Source organism: Ascaphus truei, chromosome 3, assembly GCF_040206685.1.
Source record: "Ascaphus truei isolate aAscTru1 chromosome 3, aAscTru1.hap1, whole genome shotgun sequence".
NCBI classification, from domain to species: Eukaryota; Metazoa; Chordata; class Amphibia; order Anura; family Ascaphidae; genus Ascaphus; species Ascaphus truei.
The window spans coordinates 394,585,665-394,609,301 of NC_134485.1; the positions used below are offsets into that span (position 1 = coordinate 394,585,665).

Sequence of the window (23,637 nt, forward strand, 5' to 3'; positions counted from 1 at the left end):
GCTATGTGTATTTTTGTTTATTGTGGGTAGTGGGGGTGGGTGAAGGGGGTAGTAGCCCCAAGGATGGGTGTTTAAGCCTACCGGGTGGGTAGCAGGAGGGGTTAACCCCTTCATTACCTTAGCGGTATTAACGGCAAAGGTAATGAAGGGGTTAAGTCCACCAGCAACCCCCCCGCATGGCCTAAACACCCACCAAGGGCCAAATACTACCTTCACCCACCCCCGCTACTCACAATAAGCATGGCACTGGTGGTTAACCCCTTCATTGCCTTAGCGGTTAGTCGCTAAGGTAAAGAAGTTGCCTGTAAATGCATTTTTATTGCATGGGATTCATGACGGGGTCTCCGGTGGTGTTATTAATGGGTATCAACTCCAGAGTCTCCCAGCATCAATCCGATGCAGGAAAAATACATTTTTTTTTCTAAGTGCCGTCTTGCCCCTTATCGGCAGCTTCTTATCACCTTCTTGCCAACTTTTTCTGACAGGACAATTTGGAGAGGAAATCTCAATTCTAGAGCGGCGATCAGCCTCGATAAGCTGATTGGGGCTACTAGAATTGAGCGAGTTTGAGAAACTGATGATAAGTGGCTTATCACTGCGCGTTTGGCGATTTTTTTTCTCGGCAAAGAAATGCGGCCATTTTTGCTCTTATCGCCAGCTTATCTGGTTTTACTGAATCACTGTCGGCTTTTTTGGCGTTAAGCTGGCGATAAGTGGCTTATCGCTGCTTACTGCATGAGGCCCTAAATTTGAATTTCCATATTTTGAATATTTGCCAGGCAGTAGATTAATATATTTTTCAGTAATTTGTTTGTGTGTTACATTTATCGTGTTGTTATATAAAAGCTTACTACAGCTGAACCCCATTATAGCGCGGTCCTTGGGGTCCACCGCCCCTAGACCGCGTTATAAAGGGATCGCGTAAATTTTTTACCATTTTCAATTTTTTATTTTTTTTTTAACCTATGTTTTGCCACGCGAGGACCTTATCTAGATCTCTCTCCTCACTTCAAAGGAGCCCACGTGCTCTCCTCTCTGTTGTGTACTTTTTTTTTTTTTTTTAAACATTCAATTAAAATGCTTTATTGACTAACGGACACATACACAAATTGAACATTAGTACATTTTGTATAAGGCGTGGGCCATAGAGGGGTGAGGAGAGTGTAGGCACGCTAACGCTGAGGCTCGCCTTCATTAGTCAGCGCGATTCCACGGACTTGCAGGCGAGCCAGCGTGCGCAAAGGGAGCCGGGGGGAGGTGGTTGGAGGCGGGGCAGTGACGTCACTGGGCCAATCGCCCATGACGCACTGACGTCAACATCACGGCGCCGTGACGTTGACGCTGTTTCAGGCTGATTGGATGTTTTCAGCTTTGGCGCTCGGCTGAAAACTCCAAAGCCTCCGCACGCCTGCCTCTCAAGGCATCCTCATTGAGGATGCAGGGGCTCAGCGCTGAGCGTCCGCATGGCTCAGCGCGGCCTGTCCGTCTATGGACTCAGCCTAAGACACATGCAGGGATCGAACTCAGGACCTTCCACTGGTACTGATACCAATGCTTTACCTCTTACCTCTACACCATAGGCTGGATGTGACAAGACTTGCCCTATAAATATATTTATCCTCTGTAAGGATAGTGTACTCTGTTGACTGTTAAGTTTATTTCTAGATGTCTGTGACATCACACAGTCTCTGTGGTGTAGAGGTAAGGTTTGCGTAACTAGCATATGAAAGGTTCTGGGTTCTATTCCTGTATGATATGGTTAATTAAAAATTAAAATAATGATTTATATAATTGGTGAATGACGCGCAGGGCTATTGCAGTAGACAAACCAGACTCCTTGAGACGCACCTACCGACTATTAACAGCTAGTCCCCCCGGGCCATAGAAATGTCACAATTAAAGGTTTCATGCTTTGGCTGCAGGGTTAGATCAAATGAGCTCTCCCCGGCCGCCGAGAAATTATACTCCCTGGTGAATGACACGCATGGATGTTGGGTGTCATACAGACGCATACGCATACTGTACTGTATAACACAGGGCCTGCATTGAGCATTAGAATTCCTTGAATAACAATGGAACACTGAACTTGTAAAAAATGTTCATACAAAAAATAAAATTGATTTTTTCTCTAAGGCGAAAATAAATTGCGGGACTTAGAAAAAACATAATGTGATGGATATTTGTCATATTTAACCAAATAAAAAAAAATTAAATCCCCAAATGTTAATTTGTTAATGAAAATGCATACTATATCTTTGCATGTGCAATTTATGAAAACATCATATGCCGGATAGTTGGCGAAATTTTTTTTTAGCATTTTTGTATTTTCTATTCAATATTAACATTATTAACTACATTTCTCGTTTGACTGGGAAAGCACTTTCAGTACTGTATTCTTGCTGTAGATAAACAAAAATATTGCACACATACACATGGTCTCATTTCAGTAGACATACAGTACTAGATTAGTTGAGCAACATCTCCCCCACCTCATGACTATGAACAACTAGCTGCCCTGGACCATAGAAATGTCACAATTATTGACTGCAATGTTAGATCAAATGAGCAGTCCCAGGCCGCCGAGAAATTATACTTCCTGGTGAAAGACATGCATGGCTGTTGAATGCTTTGAATAACAATGGAATGGTTGCATTGCAATTAGATTATTAAGACACAATAACTTGCGATCGCCGACTTGCGTTTCTAGCGGGTATTGCAGACAACGCTACATTTAATTTCTGCCCTCTTTCAAATTACGACAAAATTACGGCTAAATCACGTGAAAATTAAATCATTTTCATAGCACAGATATGTGCGAATTAGGATGCCGCTCAGAACACATGCGGCAAACGGTCGAGAGCCAGCATTTGCACCAGTACATTACAGGTGATGGAGGAAAATACAGTCATAGCTTTCATCATTTGATTAAATGCCAAAAATAAGATTCATATTCACAGAATACTTAAGTGGACAGTGAGAATGATGTTCACATTCAACAAGTAAAACTACCATCTGCCGACGCAATTTAATTTCTGGCTTTTTTCATACCCTTGTCTCCAAGTTTGCATTCCTTTACTGCATCAGACTTTACTTCTGCTCAGACACTGTTCCAGGACACACTGAGAAATAAAAAAAGACAAACCAAAATTGTTTAAGGAAATGTTATTAAGAGTTATATACAGTAAGTACATTTTCTATATTTTATGATTATTATCGTTTATAAGTGGAACATGGTAAGTATTTTCTGCCTGTCTCTTCCCCCTGTCACATAAGGCCTTAGTAGTCTAGGCTGTGACAGGCCATGCTGTGTGCTTTTGAACCCCCCTCATGTGCCTCTCTGAGTGACAGAAGTGTGGTGGTGACTCATGGCCTGTGTATAGCCTATAAGGTATAGGTACAGACCTTGAGCCCTCCCCTTCTGATTCCTCAGAGAGGCAGTGCCAAATTGACGTAGTCTGTTCCCCTCCTTCTAAGGAGTGGGAGGTAGAGCTTATCCTCCCGGCTGGGAGAGAGAGAGGCCAGCCAGCCCTCATGGCTGGCTGGGCCTGTAAGTTCTTATGCTCCAGACTGAGAGAGCAAGCACCATCCAGAGGCCCGGTATCCTCTGATGACCTTATGCACCGCTGTAAAAGGATCTACAGTGAATGCTGAATAAAGATCCCTTTTGCTTTCATCATACTCATGTTTGAGTGTAAGTCCCTGGGCAGGAGGGAAGAACTGTGCTTTAGTGGGGGACTGATGTCTGGACATCCTCAAGCCCACTACACCTAGAGGCACTATGCACCCTGAGGAACGTCAGTGATCATCAAAAGCCTGTCCTGGTCTCCATGTCACCCCAGACAACTCAGCTCTCCTGAACCCTCACAGGTATGCTGCACCATAACACCTGTAGCCGTAACAAGTATCTCCTAGAGGGGGGGTACGTGTACTATAATTGGTGGCGCTGCTGAGATAAGCACCAACATATTCTGTAGCGCGGTACAATGGGGTACAGAGTGACATCAATTACATACATTGAATGTCATACAAGTAAGGACAGACAAACACAAAAAGATACAGAAGGTAGGAGGGCCCTGGTCCTGCGTATACAATCTACAGGGAATAAGGAGCAATGTTGAAACAAAGGATAAAGTCGCTGCTCATTGTGAGAGGAAGTTTGCCTCAAGATGGAGTATGGTCTAGCTGCACTGCTGGATGTATTAAAGTTTTGAGGTATGGATGTTAGGGGGTGTTAGATAGCATGGAGTGAATATTTCTATAACTATTATTGCAAAACATGACTTTAATGTATTTACTGTAGACAAAGTTCAAAACGTTTTCAAAACTTTACCTTGTCATAGTAAAAAATCAGGATCAAATGCAAAACATTATGCAGCTTCTCAATACAGACAACACTTGTTCCAAAATTTGTGTTGGCAAGACCTATTGATATTATTGACATTGACATTATTACATTTGAAACAAAGACAACCATTTTTCTCCTCGAAGACCTTATCCTGTATTTGGAAGTGACCTAAATTGTAGCAAAGAAAAATACATTGAAATAATTTAATCAATGGGACCTACAGCTTCTGTACATTTTGATCAGTTACTGCCTCATCTTGTTGCAATATCAGATTATTTATATATATTTTTAGAAATTCACTTGCAAATTCAAGCATAAAATTAACTAGCAGAAGTGGACAAAATATATTTTTATTCTAATAATGATTTAATCTAATTAAAGCCTAAAGCTATTATCAGATATTCATAGCCATAGATGACATCTTAAATTCAGTTGTACATGTAGCCCTCTTTCCTGCTGATATGGAGAGACTACTAGTGCTGTATATACCTGCTGGCACAGCGAGATCTGGGCCTCCGCTAACTGGGAGCCTGGGGTAATAATAGGTTCTTGGCAGCGCTTCCACTTACCCAGGATCCCGAATAAGTAAGATTCCCCTAGGTAAGAATAATGATAACACACCTCAAATTTGTAACCTTTTACTAATACGTAATTGCATAACCTTAGCTTACACCTATTAGGAATAATACACATATAGTAACATATATGAATAGCTGATATTCAGTAATATACACCTGTGGCCAGGCCACTCTCCTCATAGAGTAATTTCACTTCCCACCACCGCGTGCATCCCACACCGTGTCCAATGTATATACTCAGCCCCTTGGTCACTTAACCCAGTGTCCCCAAAGAACCCTCCCCCAAGGCGGGATCAGCGCCTGATTGTACCGGTGTTAGTGCACTTATTAAATACCTTCCGGCTACTCCAGCAGCCGGCAACAGACTTCAAAAAGGATCCTCTGATCCCACGCAGTCTCTCACGAGTTGGTGATGTCCAGCAGCTTGAGCCCAAACACTGCAGATCCGGAAAAAACACTGTGTCCCTATCTGCTACTACAGTAAGGGAATAGGATGTCTCTCTCTCTCTCTCTCTAGGGCTTTCCCTGCAGCACCTCAAGCTAATGGTGACTCAGGGTCTGCACCGGGCCTGAGGGGAAATCTGGCCTACGCAGGTGGGTAACTGACACCCTGCACACACACAACCTCTCCCCTTGCTCCTCTGGTGCCCTCTGGCTAGCGTGGTCTCTCCCCCACACTTCCCTTTCCTGCCTGCCAGCGATCCATGCACTCCTATTCGTTCCCTGGTGTCAGGTGGCTCTGCTGAGGCTCATGGGAATTGTAGTTTAACTTCAGAGCCTCCTGGTGATTGGCCAGTCGTTCGCGCGCTTACACTGCGCATGCGCGAACTCTCTCCGTGCCTCCTGGTCGCGCCTGAGTATTGTGCAATGCCCAACAACATGTAACGCCTGGAGTACCATGGTTTGCAGAATCTTTGGTAGAAATAACTGCCGCCTGTCAGGATGGTTGTGATACAGTATTACTCTACAGTGCCGGTCGCCTTTATCCTCGTGCGGCCGTTTCAGCGCTACTCTGAAAACCGCGGGCAGATGCAGTACTTGATGCGGTATGTTCCGATATTTTAAGCCGCGGCCACCTTGTATTGTATTAGCGCTGTCTCGGCATGAATGCGGCATGAACGCGTTGAAGTGCGTGGCATTCGGAAAAAATACCCAAACAAAATCGGAGATGTTGGAGAATAAAAGGGGCCGTGACAGTATACAGTAGACAGTTTTCCAGTTCAAATTTTCCCATCTCCTTCATTAGTAGTGCTACCAGTTTTGGGAGCTCGTTTAAGTATAGACGGATTATTTTGTTGCAGCGCTTAACAAACTATTCCGACCACTGGATCCTGAATTTGATATTGCACCAAATCTTTCCAGGCAATAATCTTATCTGAAGTGACATTCATTCCTTCTGGATGGCTGTACGCCCTCGGAATCGCTTTTGATTGACATCCTAATGAATCCGCTATCCTTAATTCAGAAAAGGCTACCCGATCATCTACCACTGCTGCTATAGAGCACAACGCCCGTATGCCAGGTCCCGGAATTTCCTCCCAAACTTCCTCATCTGGAGTAGGGTTGGGCCCTGGTCTTCACGACAGAGCGTCCGCACCTATGTTCGTAGGCCCTGGCTTGTATTTAAGGTTGAATTGATAATTCGACAGTGCCGCTAACCAACGGTGACCTGTGGCATCCAATTTGGCAGAAGTGTTGATATAGGTCATAGGATTATTATCAGTCCTAACCTCAAATCGGACGCCATACAAGTAGTCGTGTAACTTATCTACTATAGCCCACTTGAGGGCTAGAAACTCCAGTTTGTGTACTGGATAGTTTTGTTCACTTGGTGTCAGGCTTCGACTGGCATACGCCACCGGTCGTAGTCCAGTGTCATATTTCTGGTGTAGCACCGCTCCCAAGCCATTGAAGCTAGCATCCACATGCAGAACATACGCTCCATCAGGATCTGCATACGCCAATACCGGAGCCTGGGTTAAGTTTGTCTTCAGCCCTAGGAATGCCTGTTCACCTGCAGTGGTCCACTTGTCCCCAAAGGGCACTTGAGCTGCAGTGGCTCTCCTTCCCGTGTCTTCGGGGTAGATTTTGAGGAGGTTGTTGAGAATTTTTGCTTTACCGGAATAGCCTTCCACAAATCTTCGGTAATAACCGCAAAATCCCAGAAATTACCGTAATTCTTGGACGTTATTGGGCCGCGGCCAGTTCACCACTGCTTCTATTTTCCCAGGGTCGGTAGCTATTCCTTCGGCCGACACAATATGACCCACATAAGTCACTGACGTGCGGCAGAACCGACACTTATCCATGGACAGCTTAAGCCCTTCGTTACGGAGTCGATCCAGCACTTTCAATAATCGTTCCTCATGTTCCTCCAGAGTCTTCCCGAACACTATGATATCGTCCAAGTACACTAGGCATTCACGAGGATTCATATCCCCAATGGTCTTCTCCATCAGATTCTGAATGGTGGCTGGAGCGCTACATATACCTTGAGGCATACGCGTGAACTGATAAAATCCCAAGGGGCAAATGAAAGCTGTCTTCTCTTGATCTTCAGAGTACATGGGCACCTGATAGTATCCTGACCTCAGGTCCAGCACACTAAACCACTTATTCCCGGAGAGGGCGTTCAGGAGGTCATCAATTCGTGGAAGGGTGTACTGTTCAGGTACAGTACGGTTGTTCAAGGTCCTATAGTCCATACATAGGCGTACCATCCCGTTCTTCTTGCGCACTACCACGATGGGCAATGCATAAGGACTACGTGATCCTCAAACAATACCGGCCTCCTCCATGTCGGCTAGCAGTTTCCTCACATCGTCCACATCCCTCGGGGCAATGCGACGAGATCGTTCCCGGAATGGCGTCATATCGTTAAGTCGAATGGTATGCTGGGCACTGCGATGGCACCCCACATCCATATCACCGATGGAAAATACATCACGTCGGTTTTCCAACTTGGTCTGTAACCTTTTTTTTCAATCCTCCGTCAAGGGTGAATCTCCGAAATCAAACGCCAATTTAGGAGCCGCAGTGGAGACAGTAACTAGCTTCTGTCTTCCCTTCTGGAGTAACAGGATATATTCGGCCCAGCTGCTGTCCGCAATCAATGAGCATGGGATAGGGAGAAAGGTTCCTCACATAGACCCGTGTTCCTGGCGGAATTCTAAACGGCCACTCTTTCACTGAGGCCAACACCTTGTATCCAATCTGCTGGACATCTTCTGCAGTACTCTCCAACGAGAATAGTCGGTCCTCCCTGCGTCTTTCGGGGTAGCAACAAGCTGCTGTCATCATCCTTCCTTCCCCTGGGGGAATCTCAGTCAAGCCATGCACCATGTTGTACAACACCCCATGCTCTTCTTCGGCAGCTATCCTACAGTATAAAAACAGAAATAAACTGTGCGCTACTATCTATCTCCTTATTATAATTGAATACAGTGCAGTGACTAAACCATATATAAATAAAGTAAACCACAATACCACAGTGAATAAGTGATTAAATAATTAAATTATAACATAACCGTGTGGTTGATAGTTGATATGGGCGTCTGCTGCTATAAACATTAGGGGTGGCTCAGCACCCCACACACTCTAAGAAATGGAAACAAAAAGAAAACAGCGCACAACGCCAAATAGTGAAGTAAGTAATAGAATGTATTACAATATTAAAGGGGTAATAAATCTGCGTACATCAGATAGAAATAACATGTGCATTTAGTGCATATCACACTGGTTACCACTCTGTAGCTGTAAAACAGGATGGTCTGGCACTCAGCTGTCTCTGCAGGAGCCTCTATGATGGTTCTGGGGCATGGGATCCTTCATGCACTCCTCACACAGCACGACGTTGCTCACAAGGGGATTCCTTTCAAGCAGCCTGGTGATACTGCAGATTCAGACACTTAGTGGGACCGCTCCTCAATCGGTGATATACTGCCTCCAGGGGAATTCCCCTACAGTCCCCCGTCTCTCCTGTGTAGATTCGCTGCTTTTCCCAGCTGCTATGATCTTAGGGCAGTCCAGAGCTGTTGGAATTGCTCTGCAAACACTTCCGCAACTGCAGGGGCTTACACAGCGTGCCACGATGCCGCTCCGTCACGTGGTGTAGCGGAGTGACGTCACAGTTCTCGTGGCAATGGAGGAATCAATAGGGAGGAAGAAGGAGAGTCCCTTACAGTCTCTTACCGGCGCAGAAATCGCTCAGTTAGCACGGTGGCAGCCAATATAAGCTGATGGTGATACAGATCCAAAGGATGAATATAGGCAAAATTATGGCATTAATACATCCAACATGTTTCGTAGATCTACTACCTGAAGAAGTAGTTAGATCTACGAAACATGTTGGATGTATTAATGCCATAATTTTGCCTATATTCATCCTTTGGATCTGTATCACCATCAGCTTATATTGGCTGCCACCGTGCTAACTGAGCGATTTCTGCGCCGGTAAGAGACTGTAAGGGACTCTCCTTCTTCCTCCCTATTGATTCCTCCATTGCCACGAGAACTGTGACGTCACTCCGCTACACCACGTGACGGAGCGGCATCGTGGCACGCTGTGTAAGCCCCTGCAGTTGCGGAAGTGTTTGCAGAGCAATTCCAACAGCTCTGGGCTGCCCTAAGATCATAGCAGCTGGGAAAAGCAGCGAATCTACACAGGAGAGACGGGGGACTGTAGGGGAATTCCCCTGGAGGCAGTATATCACCGGTTGAGGAGCGGTCCCACTAAGTGTCTGAATCTGCAGTATTACCAGGCTGCTTGAAAGGAATCCCCTTGTGAGCAACGTCGTGCTGTGTGAGGAGTGCATGAAGGATCCCATGCCCCAGAACCATCATAGAGGCTCCTGCAGAGACAGCTGAGTGCCAGACCGTCCTGTTTTACAGCTACAGAGTGGTAACCAGTGTCATATGCACTAAATGCACATGTTATTTCTATCTGATGTACGCAGATTTATTACCCCTTTAATATTGTAATACATTCTATTACTTACTTCACTATTTGGCGTTGTACGCTGTTTTCTTTTTGTTTCCATATCCTACAGTATGCCTCTTGTAATGCCGGGCACGCTGCTAGAGCCAGCAACGGTAGTTCACCCGCCTCCTGCAAGTACATACGGATAACGGCTTGTACGATGTCAGTATTAGTCCCCATGATTATAGGGGCACTGGGATGGTCTTGGGGTTCCGGACACACTAACGCTTCCACTTCCATGGGGTGATGCTTGCCGGTATTCAACTGTGGAATGTCCAAATGTACTCTCACCACTCCGTCGATAGGGTAGTCTTCATGGCTTAGCCCTCTTAATCTCATGGAGTCTGCGGACAATAGGGGTAACCGGTGAAGGTGCTGATCATAGAAGGGTCGATATACAATGGTTACTACTTGAGAACCAGTATCCAGTAGGGCAGATGCATAGATACCCTCAATAACGACCTTGACGATACCCGGCGGCCCGATGCGGCTGCTCATCTGTGGTTTGGCCGGCACTTCATTAGCCTCAAGAGCCATATCCCCGTTGGACACCAGTGCGGTTTCCACGGTCCGAGGGGTGCACAGCATGGATTTTGCAGGCCTGGATGCCATCTTCCATTTTACAGGACAGTAGGAGGAGATATGCCCCATCTTACCACAGTTGTAGCACTGGATATTACTCCTTATGGAACTGTTCCTGAAAGCAGGGGAAGATCTTCCCGAGGTGGAGCTTCCACGGTCAACCTCTTGTTCATCAGGCTCCTCCTTGTCTTGACTCACTCCCCCAGCTGACCCCACTCCAGCCTCTCCTTTCTTTGCTTCCTTAGGGGGAACCCCTGTTTTCTTGGCCGGGTTCAAATCCCGACCCAACAGCACGGTCTCATGAGCCTGTACTCGGTCCATAAGTTCGTCAAAGGACAAGGCTTGACCAGAAACGAGGCATCCGCTGACTCTTACGGATACCGGATATAACGAGAGAAGTCCCCTCAGAAGTTGTGTGGTTCGCAACCCGTCGGCATCAGCCTTCTGCACTACTTTCCTCCTTACCAGAGTCCAAAGATCCAAATGCAGACACCTAAGAAAGTCAGATATAATTTCTCCCTCATTCTGGGCCAGCGCATGGAATTTGGCTATACAGTAAGTGCAAATGCGTCCACCGGGGTTCCGTATGCTTTGGTGAGTGCATGAAGTATCCCATGCATGTCTGCATCCGGATGATCATCTCTGTAACAATGCACCATATGGGAGGCGGGCGGTCATACGCATTAAATAATTCGCTGCCTCCTCACTGCGTCCATGCATGACCATTCAGGTAGTACCTGCTCAGCATGATCCAACCATTCCTCAAACCCTACCTCTCCCTAGGGCGTTGTTTTGTCTCCGGAGAACGCCTTCAGCTTCCGGTACTGATGCGACTGGGTGGATTGATGTATAGCCTCCGCTAGCACAGGTATGGTCAGATCGTTAGGCGTGATATTTCCTACAGAAGGGCTATTGGTATCCATTCTGGGCATACTGTTCCTACTCAGAGAGGGCAGGATGGTGGAGGGGGTGAAAGATACTCCTAGGCCCATGGCTGTTGGCCACATGGGGTTCAGGCCGCCCTCAGGGGTATGGAATGGAGTAAACGTTACTGCACTTGACAGGCTAGGGTACTCTCTCTGTGGTGTGGACATGGTCATTGGTTCGACCACGCCCACCTGCACCAGCGAGCAATGGATGCCCGGGGCCTCAGGTAGGATTAATATAGAGGGTACGGCTTCTGGGCATATGTCCCGTTCAGTGGCAAAGAGTACTTTACGCCAGGTTTGATCGGCATCATACTTATGGTCTATAACTCGGGCCGTGGCCAGGAACGGAAGTTTCCTCACTTGATCCCCTATGGTGCCCAAGGAGGTGGCTGCAGGGACATTCCCAACAGCAATGGCACAGGTCAGTGGGATATGGTTTTGTTGGGCCCACTTGCGCACCTCAGTCTGTGAGGGCACAAACATGGCTTAACTGGATAGCACAATTTAAATACTGATTAGGACACCCCAGGTCTGAGATCTCAGCAGCGCCTCCAAATGTTGCCCTCTTTCCTGCTGATATGGAGAGACTACTAGTGCTGTATGTACCTGCTGGCTCAGCGAGATCTTGGCCTCCGCTAACTGGGAGCCTGGGGTAATAATAGGTTCTTGGCAGTGCCTACACTTACCCAGGATCCCAAATAAGTGAGATTCCCCTAGGTAAGAATAATGATAACACATCTCAAATTTGTAACGTTTTACTAATACGTAATTGCATAACCTTAGCTTACACCTATTAGGAATAATACACATATAGTAACATATATGAATAGCTGATATATACCAGTGGCCTGGCCACTCTCCTCATAGAGTAATGTCACTTCCCACCACCGCGTGCACCCCACACCGTGTCCAATGTATATACTCAGCCCCTTGGTCACTCAACCCAGTGTCCCCAAAGAACCCTCCCCCAAGGCGGGATCAGCGCCTGATGGTACCGGTGTTGGTGCACTTATTAAATACCTTCCGGCTTCTCCAGCAACAGACTTCAAAAAGGATCCGCCGATCCCGCGCAGTCTCTCACGAGTTGGTGATATCCAGCAGCTTGAGCCCAAACCACTGTTCACACACTGCAGATCCGGAAAAACACTGTGTCCATTTCTGCTCCTACAGTAATGGAATAGGATGTCTCTCTCTCTCTAGGGCTTTCCCTGCAGCACCACAAGCTAATGGTGACTCAGGGTCTGCACTGGGCCTGAGGGGAAATCTGACCTACGCAGGTGGGTCACTGACCCCCTACACACACACAACCTCTCCCCTTGCTCCTCCAGTGCCCTCTGGCTAGCGTGGTCTCTCCCCCACGCTTCCCTTTCCTGCCTGCCAGCGATCCCTGCACTCCTATTCGTTCCCTGGTGTCAGGTGGCTCTGCTGAGGCTCATGGGAATTGTAGTTTAACTTCAGAGCCTCCTGGTGATTGGCCAGCCGTTCGCGCGCTTACACTGCGCATGCGCAAACTCTCTCAGTGCCTCCTGGTCGCGCCTGAATATTGCGCAATGCCCAACAACATGGCGGCGCCCTGTGCTATCGGACCGCCTCGGAACCTCCGGGTGCTCCCTCAAGCATCTCCCGAGATTGAGCCCTGCAGCGGAGGTACAGAGGGGAAAACAGAACACCCCTACATACATATAAGTAAAAATATAGCATTAATATTTCAGCAACGTTCGGTGCTTGGTTTATACAAAGCAGTGAAAACTCTTATCTTAAGAAAACATTGGCAGAATTGTTTATTTTCAACATTAGGCACTAAGAAAGCTTGTCTAAACTGTAGCTATTTAATAACTACTGACAAGTTCTCATGATATGCAACATGACATTTAAAGGATTATTTTCAATTATTTTAACTTGGACAATTATGCGTATTGAAAGAATTAATGTCTCTTGTCAGTCACTAATGAACATAAAACGTTTAGAAATTTATAGTAAGCTTTTTCTCCTCACACAAATGTGAGGAGACTGTCAGAGGGCCCATACAGTCATTATACGTCATTAAACTTTAGGATCATAATTTACAAACATATTCAGTAAATTTGGCTTATGTTTGTATTCTGTAAAATACTCTCTCTATGGCATGTTCCTGATCCTTTTGAAATTATTTTAACTATGCAAAGAGCAATGTTGAGTCTTCAGGAGTACATCATTTGTAATATCTAGTGTCCCTAAAAATTCTGTTTTCACAGAATATGAATTACATTTTGAAAAATTCACTGTCTGAATTTGCTGCACTTATTGTATTATTATAATTCCCTGTACTGTATTCTTTGTGAAGCGCTGAGTACACTTTTGGTGCTATATAAATAGAGACATACAATACAATACAATTGTAGAAACCATAACATATGCTAATTTCTGGGGAAGGTAACTGAATGTCCCCTTATTTGAAGGAATATAAAAGGATTAATAATATTGCATTGAAGGTTTTACATGGGCTGTTGAACGTGTTAAGAGTTCATAATTTAAAAATTCGAATTACATTCTTGATTTTTAAGACTGATGTGGATCTAGAGGGATATCATTGGTATTTTGTACTTTTGCTCTTGTACAGTGTGTATAGGAATACACATAAAATGAACTCCTATAGAAATGAGAAGGCTTGACATTACTTTAGGAAATAGAGAAGCAGGGAAGTTAAGCTTGTGAGCTGAAGATGGCTAATGATCTCATCGCAATATGTACTAAAGTTCACATCTTTGTAAACTAACAAATATGAAAGCATTGATGATACTGTATTTGAGGCTTTACACAGAATGCTGAATATGATTACGAGATAAAAGACAGAGGTGCTTTTATATGGTTTTGTTCCAGAGGTTATGCATAACATACAAATAGAGAAGGCGGATCATGCTGCATCCACAAATATTCACAGAATTGCAAATGCAATTGTGCTACGATAGATAGTTTGCCAGAGTATTTATCAAACTCTCATAAAATGTTTAAGAATGTCACTGCACAATTGTGAAAATTGCTTCAGAGATTTTGCACCTTTATTAAAGGGTTTATGTTTTGTTTATACATTCAAGTTTATACTGAGTATGTTATTATTTATAGTCTCAATGTATGATAGTTTATAAAAGTGTACGTCTATATATGAGGGTCCCTATTTGTTCATTTATTAACATACATTCAATGTACTGTTACAGTAAATCTCTGTTTATGTCGCAGTCGCAGTTACAGTAGAGTCAACTTTGATAAAGTCTCTCTTAAGACCTCCTCTGCTTCTTTGTTTATTAGTCAGATTTTATTTATCCTAATATAGTTAAGACTTAAGTGTGAACTGATTATATTTATTCTAATGTAGTTAAGACATAACTCTAAACCTTTCTGCAAGTTTTAATATTGCATTGGTCAGTGGAAAGATTACATTCATGGTATGTTCAATGTATTTTGTTGAGATTGTGCTGACAAACCTAAACTTTAGAAGAACTCTTTAATAGCTCAGGTACAGCATAAAAGAATATCCTAGTTATAGGGTTGTTTAATGTTGCTTCTGGACTGTACCATAGATTAGTCATCTTATTGAAGAACCATCCTATATATAATTAGTTCTGTTGTGTTCCATTTTAAAACATGTGTCTAATAACTACTTTTTAGTTCTGAGCCGTACAGCTTTGGATCACTGCAAACTTCTGTACAGAGTCATGAGTTGGCGCACCTGATCCGGCGTTAACTCCCATTTAATTTAATCAGTGTTAAAGCCTGGTCTATTGCATTAACCCATATCAGCACTTGATGAATCTGCCCCTAACTTGGAAGCACTTCATAAATCTCCCCACTGATACGGCTAAGCTTATTACTCTAATTTTTAACTTCAAATGGCAAAGCACTCCTTGAATTAATGTAGAGAAAAGGGTGCTTTGACACACTGCTCCATTTTTTGGAGCAGAGCTCTGGAATACAAGTATATAAGAACAGTTTCTTACATGTGATGGTCAATTTTAGCTTTACGTCACTTCAGCTACAGTATGCAGGGTCATTGGGGCACATAAAAGGGAAAACGAATTGCACACAGAGATGCTGAAAGTGATACAGTACATCTTATTATAATTATAACCATAAAACTCCTATCAAACTCCTCTGACTAACACTCCCCAAGTCGCAAGCTAGGGCAGACGGTTTGGGGGCAGATTAGCAATGCCCCAGTTTTGCAACAAAATTGACTTCATACATAGATCAATGTTGAGAAAAGGGTTCTGCATTGCACCTATACCACAATACACAATTAAAGAAGTTGAATGTACTTAGTATTTCATATGGGTGGGAGTGCCCTGGTTCCTACAGTATGGTCTACAATACGTATTTTTTATTCATTTCTTCAGTACATGAATGCAGTATGTTGTAGTCCTGTTTTCATCTGTACCAGTTTCCTACAGAACTTACATACACTTTTGCCCTTTAACTGTCAGAAACAAATAATATATATATACAAAATTAGATTTTGTAATCAAATGGTTTACTGGATTATCTACCCATCAACCAATTTTAACGCAAGAGCATGAGTGACATTTTTAGGGGCTTTGTTATTGCATGCACATTTTATAAGCAAGTATAAAAGTGCAGATACACAAAATGTAGCCATTAAAAGTTTTATGTCCTTGCTTGTGTGTGGGCTAAAAACAAAAATCCAATTTAAGCTATTATTAATTTGTACTTATTAGCATGTCAGTTGGGAAAGATGGGGAGTCAGCAGACATTGCACTAATGGAGCATGACGAAAAAGAGTAAAAACATTAAAACACAAAATTAAACAACTAGTCTGTCACAATTAAAAAACACAGGTGATCTTACTAAAAGCTTTCTATTAATGTGAATTTTAATATATTGTAAATTTTCTATGTAATATGTGGCACCTAACAGTAAGATCTCTAGAACCTATATTTATATGCACTAAATTAGTAGGTAAATTACAATATACAGTATTTTCATACAGTAAACTAAACCAAAGTCTTCTAATGCTGCTAGAGCATAGTCAGATTCTGAACATTTAAGTGTAGCCAGGCTGGTTTCCTTGGCTACTAAATCTGCTCTCCTTGGCAGTAAATCCTGGTAAAAGCAGGCCTGCCAGAAGTTATCATGGGTTTTCCCCACTTACAGTAGCTTCTTGAGTGACAGGGGAGGTGGTGGGACTTGGCCGGTGTGTCTCAAATCATGGATTCAGACCTGGTAGCTACTTCCATTGTACTTAAGGAGCTGCACTGCTAAATTTAGTCAGTGCCTCTACCTCCTTGAGAGAGGCTGGTCTAAACTAACAATTGCGCAGGGCTCTGCCAATCTGTAATCCCTCCCCTAGGGGAGTGGATGGGAGCTATACCCTTACTCCATCAGGGAGTAAGGGAAGAGCAAGGACTGCTTCAGGGCCCCTTGGCCTGGAGTGGAGGTCCAGGGTATATCCTGAGGGTGAAGCCCCAGAAGTGAAGTATGCTATGTATGCTGTTCCATCTGCCAGTGTACTAAATAAAGTGATCCTGTTCAAATATATCTTCCTGCCTGAGACTGCAATCTATCAGGGGGAGGGGACCTAAGTTATCCTGCTGGGATTGACCCCATATCCCTGGGGCCTGCAAGAGATGGAGGCGCCATGGAAAGAATCAGTTACTACCCCAGAAGCCTGTCCCGTTCTCCTCCACAACACTGCAGGATGCTCAGATATACTGTAAGCCAGCAGGTATGCACCACACCGTGTAATGGCGAAATCTCCCAGAGAGGGGGGGGGGGGGAACACCGTTACATAAGCAATATTGGGCATATGTTACACAGCTACCCTGCCACCTCCTCTTATCTTTTACTAGTACATATTTCATGCAGCACAGTCATATAGATCAGTAGCTGCTGAGATGTGTAATTGATCCAGACATTTTATTTAGCTATGGAATTCAGACCTGCAGTTGAGTCTTTCATATGTCAACATAGTATTTTCCCACGTGTTTCTTCTTGATTAAAATAATTTCCTTTTTATACTTTATTTCAGTTGATTATTTATGTTTCACATTCATTTTCAAATGAAAATAAATGTTTTGGGGCATGGTAATGTTATTTTGCTACTTTATAAAAAGAAGCCTTTTACACTTGCTGTTGTATTAATTTATTCCAACATGTCCTACTGAACTAATAAAAATGAAACAAGTTCTTAAGATCCTAAGGCCCGGATAAATCAAACTCTCTTAAAATTGAGTTAATATCGCACCAGGTAAAAAAAATGAAATAAATAACAATGCGTCTTATTGCCGCAATTTTGATATGGAATCAAGATTGTGGTAATAATTTACCGGGTACAATATTTCCCCCAGAATCGCAATGTGTAAATTAACGCGACCATTAATAATAAGTGAATTACCGCATCGCCATCTCATTAATATTACTTCTATCATAGGCTTCTGTAATATTTATTATTACTGAACCATATGGTAGAAATAACATTAACCCCTTTGATGCCTGTGATTACTAAGGTATTACAAGGTTAATACAATAAAAAATAAATACACTACCTACACCCCCTTGGCCATCTTAGTGGCTAGTAACCAATGGATCAACCCCTACCATCCCTCTGGGAGGCCCAACACCCTGTCCAGGACAACTACCCCCCCATAACCCACCTGCCTTCTCCCAACAAACCTAACACCCACCCTGTATACTGATGGCCAATAGACCGATTAGCCAAATGTAACAAAAAATGTATTAAGAAAAAATAACTACCTAACAAATACTAAAACACAAAATAATTGAAAACATAAATCCATAGATTGTTACTGTGGCTACCTAATCCCTCTCAATGGAGACCTAAATAGACACTTCGGCAATCAATAGTAACCTGTCATAAAACATGGCTTCATGACAAAATTCAAATACAATACCTATCCCCTTAGCTACCTAGTTGCTTCACAATATTTAACTAACCACTAAGGCAAAAAAGCATTTTATTGGTCATTGTGCAATTAATTACCTGTGAGTCTGACATTTTTAACACCTTTGTTTTAAAAGTAATATAAAAGCTCATTTACATACAACATTTTCCAGTGAATTAAATTTGAATGTTCTGTTAGTGTCATATGTATCTTACAATCATTGTATATGTAAATTACAATCAATTTGGGATGTTTTACTATATTTTTGTAAGGCGCGTTGGTTTTGCAATTCTAACACTGCCATCTACAGCACTTATTCTCAAACCTGCTGTCTCTGTAAGTCTCCCATCATATCTCCTAGATTGTAAGCTCTTCGGGGCAGGGATTTCCTTTCCTATTGTCTGATTTTGCTGTGCTTAATGTATTATTATAAGTCTCTGTACTGTATTCTTTGTGAAGCACTGAGTAAACTTTTGGCACTATATCAATTAAGACATACAATAAAGACATACAATACAATCTCACGAGTTACTGCGAGATGGTCACAGATATTCCTTGGCAAGTGGTCTAAAACCGGCAGTTGTATCTGTATATAATGACCATTACATACATAGGCAACAAAAGCTAAACAAAAATGGAATAGGTGATAAAATATTACACACTAAACATTTAGGTAGATATTAACCCCTTAGAAGCCCAAATGTTCAGCTAGTCTTGGGTTTCCATGACTATCTGACCACTATGGGCTATAAAGGGGTTAATACTGAAATAAAACTTTACTGCACTAACTTTTCTCTCTGATTTCTCCATTTCCCCCTTTCCTCTCTCTGACCATCACCTCATCTCATTTTCTCTCTCTCGCTTCTCCCCTTCTCCAACTCCATGTACCCCTTGTTTCTGCAGAGACCTGCACTCTTAACCTACCAGCTTTTAATTCCATTTTACGCTACTCCCTCTCCTCTCTCAGCCCTGCTCCAGACCCTGACAAACTGGTCAGGAACTATAACTCTGCCCTGTCCTCCTCTCTTGATCTACATGCCCCGCTTTCTCTCTGCTGTACTCGCCCTTCTAAACCCAGACCCTGGCTAAATTCCCACATGCGTATGCTGCATTCCTGCACTCGTTCCTCTGAACGCCTATGGAGGAAATCGCTCACGCTCGCAGACTTCCTTCTGTACAAATGTATGCTATCCTGTTTCATTTCTGCCCTCCCTCAGAATAAATAAACCTACTTTTCTTCACTAATCAACATGCACATGTCTAACCCACACCGATTCTTCTCTGTCTTTGACTCCCTACTCAGACCACCCTCAGCTGTCTCTTCTTCTTTCTCCATCTCACCTCAGTATTTTGCTGACTATTTTAAGGAAAAGGTGGAATCCATACTGTAGTGCCGACGAGTATTCTAAAACAAATCTGGGGCAATCACCAACAAGACCCAGGTACATGCTGGGTACATGCTGCAACATTTCAGTGACATTTGTGCAGACAGACTAATAGCCCATCGGATAAACAGCGAGGGTCCCGGGCAGTCCCATTCAAACTAAATGGGACTGCCAGGGACCCCTGCTGTGTTAATCCGATGGGCCATTAGTCTCTGCAGAAATGTCACTGAAATGTTGCAGCATGTACCCAGCATGTACCTGGATCTTGTTGGTGATAGCCCCAGATATTCCAAGGCAAGTTTAAGGCAAGTTTTAGAATACTCGTCGGCGCACCTGTACGTCAGGACATCCCCTCTGTTTCCTCCTCAAACCCTACACCTCTTCCTAACTTTCCTCTTGCCTTCCTTGACTCTTTTTCTGCTATCACAGAGGATGATGGGTCACTGTTGATCTCCTCTTCTCCCTCTACCACTTGCCCTCTTGACCCCATTCTATCCCATCTCCTAAAACCTCTTGCTCCTATTACAATCCCTGTGCTCACACAGATTTTTAACTCCTCCCTCTACTCGAGTACCTTTCCCTCCTCCTTCAAACATGCAACAATCATTCATTACTCAAAAATAGCAAGCTTCACCCTACCTGTCTTTCTAACTATCCTGCCTTTTGCCTCTAAACTCCTTGAACGTCTTGTATTCTCTCGCCTGCTCCATTTTCTCAACACCTATTCTCTCCTAGACCCTCTACAATCTCCTTCCGCAATGCTCACTCCACTGAAACAGCCCTCATTAAAATAACTAATGACCTCCATGCTGCCAAAGACAGGGGTCATTACACTCTGCTCATATTAATCGATCTTTCAGCAGCATTTGATACTGTGGACCACCCTCTCATCCTTCACATTCTCCATACTCTTGGTATTCATAACAAAGCTCTATCCTGGATCTCCTCTTACCTCTCCATTTGTAATTTCAGTGTCTCTTCTGCTAACACCTCCTCCTCCTCTATCGATCTCTCTGTGGCGGTACCTCAGTGCTCTGTCCTGGGACCTCTCTTCTTTTCTCTGTACACACTCTCTCTAGGTGACCTAATCATATCTCTTGGGTTCAAATATCACCTCTATGCTGACAACACACATTTACTTCTCAACCCCTTACCTTTCACCTGCTGTCAGATCAAAGTTTCTGAATGTCTCTCTGTGATATCATCCTGGATGGCCCTCTGCCGACTTAAACTCAACATGTCAAAAACAGAGCTCCTCATATTTCATCCCAAACCTGGCCCCATTACCTCCTTCCACATTACTGTTGGAAGTTCTGTCATACACGCAGTAGCACAAGCACGCTGCCTAGGGGTCACACTAGATCCTCTCTCACATTCTCCTCTCACATTCAAAAGGTATCTAAAACCTGACGCTTTTTCCTCCGCAATATTAGATTCACCCTTTCCTCTGTTGCTCGACTGCTAAAACTCTGACACAGGCCCTCATTCTCTCCCGTCTTGATTACTGTAACATCCTGTTGTCCGGCCTTCCTGCCTCTCACCTGTCTCCCCTACAATCTATCTGTAATGCCTGAATGCCCGCAGACCTGGCCAGTCCCCAATACTGAGGTGGGTAAGGGTATAACACGCACCCACAGCAGTGAGGGCATGCCAGGAGTGTGGTATGATGCGTTTCCAGGCCTGGTGAGAAAGGGTTAACTTGATACTTGCTGTGTCCGGGGTGCCAGAAGTCCGAGGGTAGAGATCCAAGAGCCATAGATCAGGGGCAGGAGAGAGCAGCGTAGTAAGGTCCAAAGCCGAGTCCAGGGAGTAGCGAGGTACACAAAGTCAACGAGAGCCAAGATCAAATCCAAGGGTATCCAACGGGGGCAGGGACAGGAACTAGAGCTGTAATACAGAAGAGAGCCAGGCATAGACGACCGAATAACCGAAGCACAGAAGAACTATGCAGAGCGAGGAAGGAGAGGGCAGACTGGGGTTATATATGCAGGAGGACCAATGAGAGCAAGAGGTGGAGCGAAGGCCTATCTGAGCAATCCCAGGGATAGGTTCAGGTGCCCAGAGTGGGAGTCAGCCAGATGAGTGGTGGAGACAGCCTGTAGCTGATGGGAGGTGGAGCCAGCGGTGCAGGAGGATGGCAAAGAGGATTGGTGTGCGCGCGCGCCCTGTAAGGTTCCCGTGCGTGCGCCAGGCCGCGTGTGGGAGGATGCGGCATGCGCCGCGGAGGAGCGGCATGGCGTCCGACCGGAGGAGGTAAGGAGCCGATGGGGACGGGGTCTGGGACGAGCGGCCGCACTGGGAGCCTGGGTGATGGAGACCCGCTGAGAGGTACGTGTTCCCCGATCCCTTACACTATCCTAAACACTGCTGCCATAATCACTCTACTCTTTATTAAATCTGTCTCAGCATCTCCCCTGCTGAAATCCCTCTCCTGGCTTCCTATCAAATCCTACATCTCACACTCAATTCTCCTCCTCACTTTTAAAGCTTTAAAGTCTTCTGCCCCTCCTTACATCTCAGCCCTAATTTCTCACTATGCACCACCATCCCAACTCTTGTGTTACGCTCAAGGATGTCTTCTCTCTACCCCATTTGTATCTAAAGCCCTCTCCCGCCTAAACCTTTCTCACTGACTGCCGCACAACTCTGGAATACCTTTACCCTCAAAAACCGACTAGCACCCTCTCTATCCACCTTTAAGACCCACCTTAAAACACACCTGCTTAACGAAGCATATGAGTAGCTACGTGGCTAAAACTATACACCAATACATAAAGTTTGGCCCCTTGTAGATGCACATACCAGAATGTCCTCCTACTGTCTCTGTATGTTCTTCCTACCTACCAATTAGATTGTAAGCTCTTCGGAGCAGGGACTCCTCATCCTAAATGTTAATTTTTGTCTGAAGCACTTATTCCCATGTTCTGTTATTTGTATTATTTGTTATTTATATGATTGTCACGTCAATTACTACTGTGAAGCGCTATGTATATTAATGGTGCTATGTAAATAAAGACATACATACTACCCACCCCCCATAAATACCTTAGTGGTTAGTAAGGCATTTCCTTGCAATGCCTTACTAGCCACTAAGGTAAACAAGGGGTTAATGCCTATCACCACCCAGGGGTCCTAACTACCATTCCAGAGGCAATTACTTTTATTATAGCTTTCCATTAGGTGCCAATAGCACTATCTGTGCTCCAATTGAGAGGGCCTAGGTAGCCACAGTGACAATCAATGAGTTTATGTTTACAATGTATTTTTTATATATATTGTATTATTAATGTGTAGGGTTTGTTTTTTTTAAATTACACGTATTCTTGTACTTATAGTGGCCAAAGTCCCATTATCCCCATTTGGCTAATAGGGCTATTGGCCATTACTCTACGGGGGCTGATGTTTGTTGGACTGTGACGGGGTGGTGGTAGTATGGATGGATGATGGGGATAGTTGCCCTAGAGAGGTTGATAAGGACCCCTGCGGCAGGTGGTGGAAGGGGTTAAGATTAAGCCTTTGTTTGCCTTAGCAATTAGGTAGCAAAGGGGGGCAGGTGCTGTAGTGTACATTAACTCTAATATTAAACTAGGAAGCCACATTCAACAAAGGGATTAATGTATTTTCTACTCTCATGTATAGGCTGACCATACGTCCCGTTTTGAATGGGACAGTACCATTTTTACCCTATTTCCCGACCGTTCCGTTTTTTCTCTATAAAATTCTATTTTGTCCCGTTTTCGTCCCCCCTCCACCTCCCCCCAGCGCTCCGAACTGTAACGCGGATGCATGAACGCACTAGCGCACTCGCGCGCCCCTCGCTACCTCCCTCGATGAGTAACGCGCGCACCCTCCCTTCGCAGACAGTAACACACTCTACTGTGAACCAGAACTTCCGGCTTCTGGGGTCTGCTGAGTGAGAGTCTGACTGAAGACCTCGTGGCACAATG

At 44.3% G+C, this 23,637-nt stretch overlaps 1 long non-coding RNA gene across 1 annotated transcript in view; it reads right to left on the reverse strand.

The window, feature by feature from the left end:
• Positions 1-3,032: 3,032 nt before the first annotated feature.
• The window catches only part of LOC142490322 (uncharacterized), a 145,207-nt gene continuing 124,602 nt past the window's right edge, over positions 3,033-23,637 (reverse strand). The window contains exon 3 of the long non-coding RNA XR_012800033.1: positions 3,033-3,119. This is a non-coding gene — a long non-coding RNA (uncharacterized LOC142490322). The remainder of the gene's footprint in view (positions 3,120-23,637) is intronic.